This window comes from Nannospalax galili, unplaced genomic scaffold (genome assembly GCF_000622305.1).
Source record: "Nannospalax galili isolate Female #2095 unplaced genomic scaffold, S.galili_v1.0 scaffold3041, whole genome shotgun sequence".
In the NCBI taxonomy this organism is placed as follows: Eukaryota; Metazoa; Chordata; class Mammalia; order Rodentia; family Spalacidae; genus Nannospalax; species Nannospalax galili.
The window spans coordinates 165,566-173,369 of NW_008345233.1; the positions used below are offsets into that span (position 1 = coordinate 165,566).

Genomic DNA, 7,804 nt, shown 5'->3' on the forward strand with positions numbered 1-7,804 from the left:
CGAAACAAACCCCCACGACTTTGCTGGGTGCCGAATGGAACCCGCCAGGCGTCCCCCGCCCACGCGGGTCCCGGAGCGCGCGTTCCGGGAGTCCGGATTTGGGCTCCGCGAGGAGCTCGGGTCCGAGTCCTCAGCTTTACTCGGTAGTAAACAACTGTCGCTACCGGCTCCGCGCTGGTTTACCTCCTAGCAATCCGCCGCGGAGAGGGCGAGAGACTCAGAAACACTTGAAAGTTACCAGAAAATAATAACGGAGATCAAAAAAAAAAAAATCGTAATAAGGTGTGTGAGAAAGAAAAAAGCAACCCCCATCAACCCATTGCCACCTCCCAGAGGGAAAGCAGCTCCCACTCAGCCTCAAGATCATTGGCTGCCTTGGCGGAGGAGCTGCGCGCCCATTGGCCGAGCACAGTGTCAGTCAGGGGCGGGGCGGGCGTGGTGGAAGCGGATCACATAAGCCTGGAGGCCTCTGAGTCACTATAGTCCCGGCCGCTGCCACATTCAACGGAGCGCGAGCGACCAGCGGCGTCTGTCCGTCCGTTCCGCCGTCGTGTGTGCGGCCCAGTTAGCAGGAGCGCGCAGTCTGAGCCGCCCGGCCCCGCGGCCTGGGCCGTGGACCCGTCGGCCCGGCGCACCTGAAGGAGCCTGGACGCGGCATCGGGCGCTAAGTTAAGTTCTGGGCGCGTCAGTCAGCTCAGCCGCGCCTCGCACGGGACGGCGGCGGCTGGCGGCCCCGAATCTCGGAGCGGCTCTCGGGTCGGCGTCTCCCGGACTCGGTGGCGGTGGGGGAGGGGCGGGGGTCACCATGGCCGAAGCGCCCCAGGTGGTGGAGATCGACCCGGACTTCGAGCCGCTGCTTCGGCCGCGCTCGTGCACCTGGCCGCTGCCCAGGCCGGAGTTTAGCCAGTCCAACTCGGCCACCTCCAGCCCGGCGCGGCCGCCAACCGCGACGCCAAGGCGATTCTGGCGTCGGCCGCTGTCAGCGGCGACTTCATGAGTAACCTGAGCCTGCTGGAGGAGAGCGAGGACTTCGTGCGCGCGCCCGGCTGCGTGGCGGTGGCGGTGGCGGTGGCGGCGGCGGCGGCGGCCAGCCAGAGGCTGTGCGGGGACTTCCGGGGCCTCGAGGCGGGCTGCGTGCACCCGGCGCCACTACAGCCCCAGCCGCCCGGGCCGCTGTCGCAGCATCCCCCGGTGCCCCCGGCCGCCGCGGGGCCGCTGGCGAGACAGCCGCGGAAGAGCAGCTCGTGGCGCCGCAACGCGTGGGGCAACCTGTCGTACGCCGACCTCATCACCAAGGCCATCTGGAGCTCGGCCGAGAAGAGGCTCACGCTGTCGCAGATCTACCAGTGGATGGTGAAGAGCGTGCCTTACTTCAAGGATAAGGGCGACGGCAACAGCTCGGCGGGCTGGAAGGTGAGCGGTGGCGGGGCGGCGAGCCGGGCACAAGGCACTGGTCCCGGGGTAGCCAAGTGGCGGGTGTGGGGGTGCTTTAGACCAGGCGGGCGCGCGGGGAGCTCCCGCGGGACGGGCAAGGGCTCGTTGGGGAGCTCGGGAGTGGAGAGAGCCGGCGGGAGCTGGATGTCCAGGCAGGCTGCAAAGTTAGCTGGAAAGAGGAGCCAGGGTCACCCGCAGGGCTCTCCCCTGCTGCCCTGGACTGCGAGGGGCAGGGCGGCTGCTCTCCGCCCTCACTCCGACGCCCATCGGTGTTCGTCCGCAGCATTTCCGCTGGGCCCGCCACCTGAGGCGCTACTAGGGGCCCCGGGGACCCCGGCTGCAGGTGGGAGGGAAAAGTACGCGCGAGTGACTGCAGGGCAGGCCGCGGCGTGGGGCTTGAAGGGTAGCACACATTCAGTTGGGTTTTGTTTTTATTCAAAGTGGCCCCTTCTGTAGGTGGTCGAGGGTGCCCTAGTCTGAAGCAGCGTTTTAGACTTGTGCAAACCCGGGGCCTTGGCCTGGGGGGGCTCTGGCGGTGCAGGTGTCAGTTGGGCGACCTAAAGTTCAAGAGTGACCCTTGGCCCAGGCGGGAGCCAGCTGCGGGGAGGGAGGGCCCTAGGGCGCAGGAAGAGAGCGCCTTTAAAGGGCCAGCGCATTCCACGCAGGGTAGTGCTCCCACACTTGCTGTCTTCCTAGGATGGTGGGAAACCGAGACTGCTAGGCGTGACCAAGGCCTGCTCGACGTCTGTGTGCGCTTTCTCCCACCTTACCACCTGGCGGCAGGACGTAGGGGCAAAGCGGGGAGCTCTCAAAATGAATATTTGAGGGAAGTCTTAATAAGTGGGATGCTTGCTTAGAGAACTGTCAGGGACCTCCTGCCTGGATGGAAGATAGTAGATTTGTCCTTTAGGTGTTGCGGGGTTTTGTGTGTGTGTGTGTGTGTACACGCGCACCCGTGCCTTTCTGAGTTTGGCAAGGTGAAACTGGATGACTGATGTGTGGGGCTGGCACACCTGATCCCGAGGTGTGTAAGCCTCTGGGGACCTTAGGAGAATGTTTGAGGGTAGTGTGGAGGTCCCTTTCGGTGTGGCCACCCCTGGCTCACAGTTTCTCAGTGTCACAGGTGCAGGATAGGTCTAAGGAGTCTCCAGGTGACACACATTTCTCAGCCTTCCTTGCTTCTGATCTTGATTGAACAGCATAATAAAGATCAGCCTTTGCTGCAGGATTGTAAACCACTGCAAGGTGGTTTTACATTGTCATCCCTGTGGTTAGTGTGTCAAAAAGATCAAGTTACATCATATCGTAGTTCCTGGAGAAGGAGCCAGGGATTGTTTTATTTTGTATTTTTAATGTACAATGTCATTATTAGGCCTTATATTCGATATTACCAGATGTTTCAAAAAGTAAAATGCCTGTATACTTTAAGCTTTAAGTCATAAATAGTGGTTGTGTATACAATCCATTTTTACTTAACATTTGGCTTTTAATACTTGACTGCCTTGCTCATCTGTCCCACTTAAGTTAGTACAAAGCATTTGCAATTATTAAAAGAAAGAAAAAGAAAAGCACCACCCTAAAACCCTTTTGGCATTCAAAGTACAGTGTGTACTTAGACCATTCTTTTCTGCCATTGGAAGTGGATACAACCTACTTGAGCTTATTGGAGTGCTGCACTTTACAGAAAAAGGCAATGTCTGGAGTATGTTTAGTTTTGCTTTTCAAGTGGCATTGTGAAGATAAGGATAACTAGATATTTAACTTAATTTTTTAAAAAAAATTTAGCTTTTAAAAAATAGATTCTTAGGCCATATTACTTCCTTTTAACCACTTTATTTCATTCTTCTGATTCTCTAAACAATGCAAGTATAATTATTAATGTGTTTTTAAAATTTGCTCATCAGAACCAAGAAACCTGTGAAGTGTGAAGTCAGGGCTCTCCAGCAGTGGAGGTCCTACATAGTGGCCCTTGCCTTTAATTCCAGAACTACGTAGAGAGACCCTGTCTCAAAAGCAAATGGAAGTGGAGGTCTAGCCACTGTTGGTGGGTGCACCTACCTGGGTTTTGGGAGGGAGCCAGTGCTTCCTTTCAAGAGTAGATGGTAAGTCTCAGAAGAGTCAGTTGGTGTAAGTTAAACTCCAGCAAGTGCATTTTCAGTTTGAGTAAAAGGGTATTTTAAGAAGAAACCCGAACTGTTCTAACTCATAACTAGTTTTCTGGTTAGTGTTTCAATAAAAATGAGTTACAATACTTGTTAAAACCAAGTTTCACTCTCAGATCTGAAAAACTCTGTTTCTCTGATAATTCACAGAAGAGAGACTTTGTAATATAACTTCTAACTTAAAAATCCAGTTCAAAAATGCAAACCAACCGAAACTTAACTGTTGTAGTACTAAGGGAGAGGTTGCTTTGAAACAGAATATTTCCTGTGATTTACTACTGTGATTTAGACTGAATCATTAAACAGTTTTCTTGTGTTCTACTTTCTTGGTCTGCCTGAGAATTTGAAAGTCCTCTGCAAAGGACAGAATTACTGGAAAGCTCTTAATGTTCAAAAATTCTTTTTAGGATGTAGCTCAGTTGGTAGAATGGTTTCCTAGCCTGCCTCCATGGGCACTGGGTTCAACTCCCAGCATTTCATAAACCTGGTATGGTGGTACATGCCATTAGTCCCCGCACTTGTTTATAGTCCCCAGGTGTGTGTGTGTGTGTGTGTGTGTGTGTGTGCACGCGTATGAGACATATTGATATACATAGGTATACAGATTGAGCATTTACTGAAAATAAGTGATGAATGTATTTTAAAACTGGGCATAGTGGTGCATGACTGATGTCATTGCACTCAGGAATTGGAGGTGGTACCAGAAGTTCAAGGTCATCCTTATCTAGCTAGCTTGCCTTACTGAGCTCCTGAGTCAAAATTTAAAGAAAAAGAAAAGAAAAAACAAAAAGCTTCTTTTATTGTTTGGTTAAGCGTTGAGGGATATGACTTTCCTATTTGTAGGCATGGTATGTTACATCTGTCTTATATTCATGTGTACACATATGTGAACTGTTGTGTGTGCATGTGTGTGTGCATGTGTGCTGGGAGGCTAGTGGGATGTATTCCTCTGTCTCTACCTTATTTTCCGAAACAGTCTTTTACTGTGGAGCTCACTGATCTGGACCTGCCAGCACTGCGGTTCCAGGCTTTTATGTGGGTGCATGGAATCTGAACTCAGGACCTCATGCATTCATGGGCAAGCATTTTTCTGATGCAGCCATCTCCCCACTCCCTTATATTTGCATCAGTATCGACTGGAACTATCATAAGTTACACACAGAGTAGAACCTAAAATTTGCTAAACCTGGGATCTTTTAAACCCAGTACAGTGTTTATAAATAATGAAACCTTATTTCCATGACCTGTTTTCTCACATAGGAAACTTCCTGAAGCTTATGAAATAGTATTGTGAGTTGGAGCTTTTAAAATAAATGTCAGCTTTCAGTTGACTTTTTTTTTTTTTTCCCTTCCCCTCAGTCAAAACACTTAAAAGAATGCTTTGAGGTCTGGAATGTAGCTCAGTTGGTAGAGTGCTTGCCCAGCATTCATGACGCCCTTGGTTGGATCCCTCGCAGCATATTTAAACCATGCACAGTGCATGCTTATAATCCCAGCACTTGGTAAGTGGGGGCAAGAGGATAAGAAATTTGAGGTCATCCTTATATGTATATCTAGCCTAGGCTCCCTGCAACCCTATCTTGGAATAAAAAAAGTTATCTGACTTTAACCTTTAATATTTTATTGAAGGAGTTTTTAGATCTTTTTAAAAAATAAAATACCTCAGCTACTTTGACTTTGGAATGAAATTGTCTTTAATTTGATCAATGAAATGATAATGCATTTTCTTATGTTTTAAAAGATTGTCTTTAGTCTGCAGTTTAGGCTTTTAATCTGCAGGTGAGTACCTACAGAGATCCCATTAGGAAAATGGCTGCTTGATTATTTATTGTGCGCAGTCACATTTCACTTTTAAAAATCCTGCTGAGACTGAGTTAGAGGACCTGAGGTACCTTTCCTACTTCTTAGGGTTTGGTTGGTTTTTCTTTTTTTTTTTTTTGAGTCACTGAAATTAGAATGCTAAAGCTGTTTTTTTAGTCAGGTGGAAACCTGACCAGGCTGGCCTTGAACTCACAGAGATCCGCCTGCCTCTGCCTCCCAAGTGCTGGGACTACAGGCATGCGCCACCACGCCCGGCGCTAAAACCATTTTTATAGTCAGGTGGAAACCTCAAAATTGCAATCTAATAATTGGGGATAGGAGAATGAAGAAAATGAAAAGTGGGTAGTAAGGGGAGTATACTGACGTGTCTTATTTGTTAAATGCGGAAACGTTTTCTTCAGAGATTTTAGTTGCATACCTGTAATAGCCCCACTTGGGAAACCATGGCAAGAGGATTGTAAAATTGAAGTTAGCCTCATAGCAAATCCTTTCCTCCACACCCCCTAAAAGAAGATAGATGCTAAGTCTGAATATTGTAAGAAGTTTATTACTACTTCTCCCCAACAGGAAGGACCTTCCATACTTTTTAATCACGTTTTGTTGAAAATTTCATACATGCATATGATTATTTTATTTATCTAATTTATTATTAATTTTACTTTTTCTTTTGGTTTTTTTTGAGACAGGGTCTTACTATGTAGCTCTGACTGGCCTGGAATTCACTATATAGTCCAGGCTGGCCTTGAGCTCACAGATACCTGTCTGCCTATGTGTCTTTCTCCCTAGTGCTGTGGTTAAAGACATGTGCCACCATTCCGGGTATAGGATGTGTTTTAATCTTAATTTTCCTTTATTTACTTATATTTTTCTTTCTTTATTGGTTTTTTTTGAGACAGTCTCCCTTAGTCCCAGCTGGCCTGGAACTTGCTGTGTAGACTAGGCTGGTCTTGAGCTCACAAAGATCTACCTGCTTCAACCTTCTGAGTGCTGGGATGAAAAGGTATGCACCATCACACCTGGCTTTTTGATTTGTTTTTGTTTTATGTGTTTGAGTGTTTGTGTAAGTGTACTATACCCATGCAGTGCCTGCAGAGGGCGCTGTATTCCCTCCAACTGGAGTTACAGATGGTTGTTAGCCACCATGTGGGTGCTGGGAACCGAACCTTGGTCCTCTACTAGAGCAGCCAGTGTTCTTAATGACCAAACCATCTCTTTAGCCCCTCTTAATGACTTTTACAAATGTCTCTAATGTTAGTTACCCCTCCCCATACCCACATACTCCTTCCTCCACCCTATTATTTAACTCTTTTCACTCTCCTAGTCCATTATTATTCTTGATTCCACAATTTTTAGCCCCTTTGACACCCCCCCCAGCCTAGCCTCTTAATAGTTTCCTAACTTCTATGGATACTTCCAAGTTAAACACACATTTTAAAAGTACTTTATTTATTGCTTTTATGTGTATGTGTGTTAATGCCTGCATGTATAGTGCCCGAGGAGGACAGAAGAGGGTATTGGGTTTCCTGGAACTGGAGTTATAGATGGTTGTTACCCACCATGTGGGTGCTGGGTTTTGAACCTGGGTCCTCTGCAAGAACAGCCAGGGCTCTTAACTGATGAGCCACCTTTCTAGCTCCGAAATACACATTTTTAGAGATTTAAAAAGAGTATCTTCCTATGCGAGAACATGCAGCATTTGTCTTTCTGAGTCTGAGTTACCTTATTGAGAATGATTATTTCTAGCTTCATTCATTTACTGGCAGATTTCCTAATTTCATTTCTCTTTATAGGTGAATAGTACTCCATTGTGTAGTGTGCCATGTTTTCATTATCTGTTCAGGTTGTAAGTGTTTCCCTATTCATCACTGATTCTGTTAATTTGGTCTGTCTCCTTTTTGTTAATTGGGGTAAGGGTTTGCCAATCTTGTTTATTCACAGAATCAGCTCTTAGGTTCTTGATTCTTTGTATTATTTTCTTTGTTTCTATTTCATTAGTTTCTGTTCTGATTTATGTTATTCTTGTCTACGGGATTTGGGTTTGGTTTGTTCTTGTTTTTCCAAACTATTAGTGTTTTTTTCTACTTTTTAAAAATGTAAGTGCTTAGAGTTACGAAATTCCCTCTTAGGATTACTCTTAATGTGTTCATAGATTTTCTGTGTCTGTGTCTGTGTCTGTGGGGGGGGTGTGTTTTCATTTAATTTCCAGAAATTTAAAAATTTCCTTCTTGAATTCTTCTTTGACTCATTCGGTAGTGTATTGCTTAATCTCTGTGAGTTCCTGATTTTTTTTTTTTAAATAAAAATAAATTTTATTTTATTTTATTTTTTTTTATTTTTAAAAATGTTTTATTTAATAACAACATACTTAGAAGAAGCATATCATTACA

The 7,804-nt window shown here is 46.7% G+C and overlaps 1 pseudogene; it reads left to right on the forward strand.

The window, feature by feature from the left end:
* Positions 1–359: 359 nt before the first annotated feature.
* The window catches only part of LOC103740752, a 54,041-nt pseudogene continuing 46,596 nt past the window's right edge, over positions 360–7,804 (forward strand).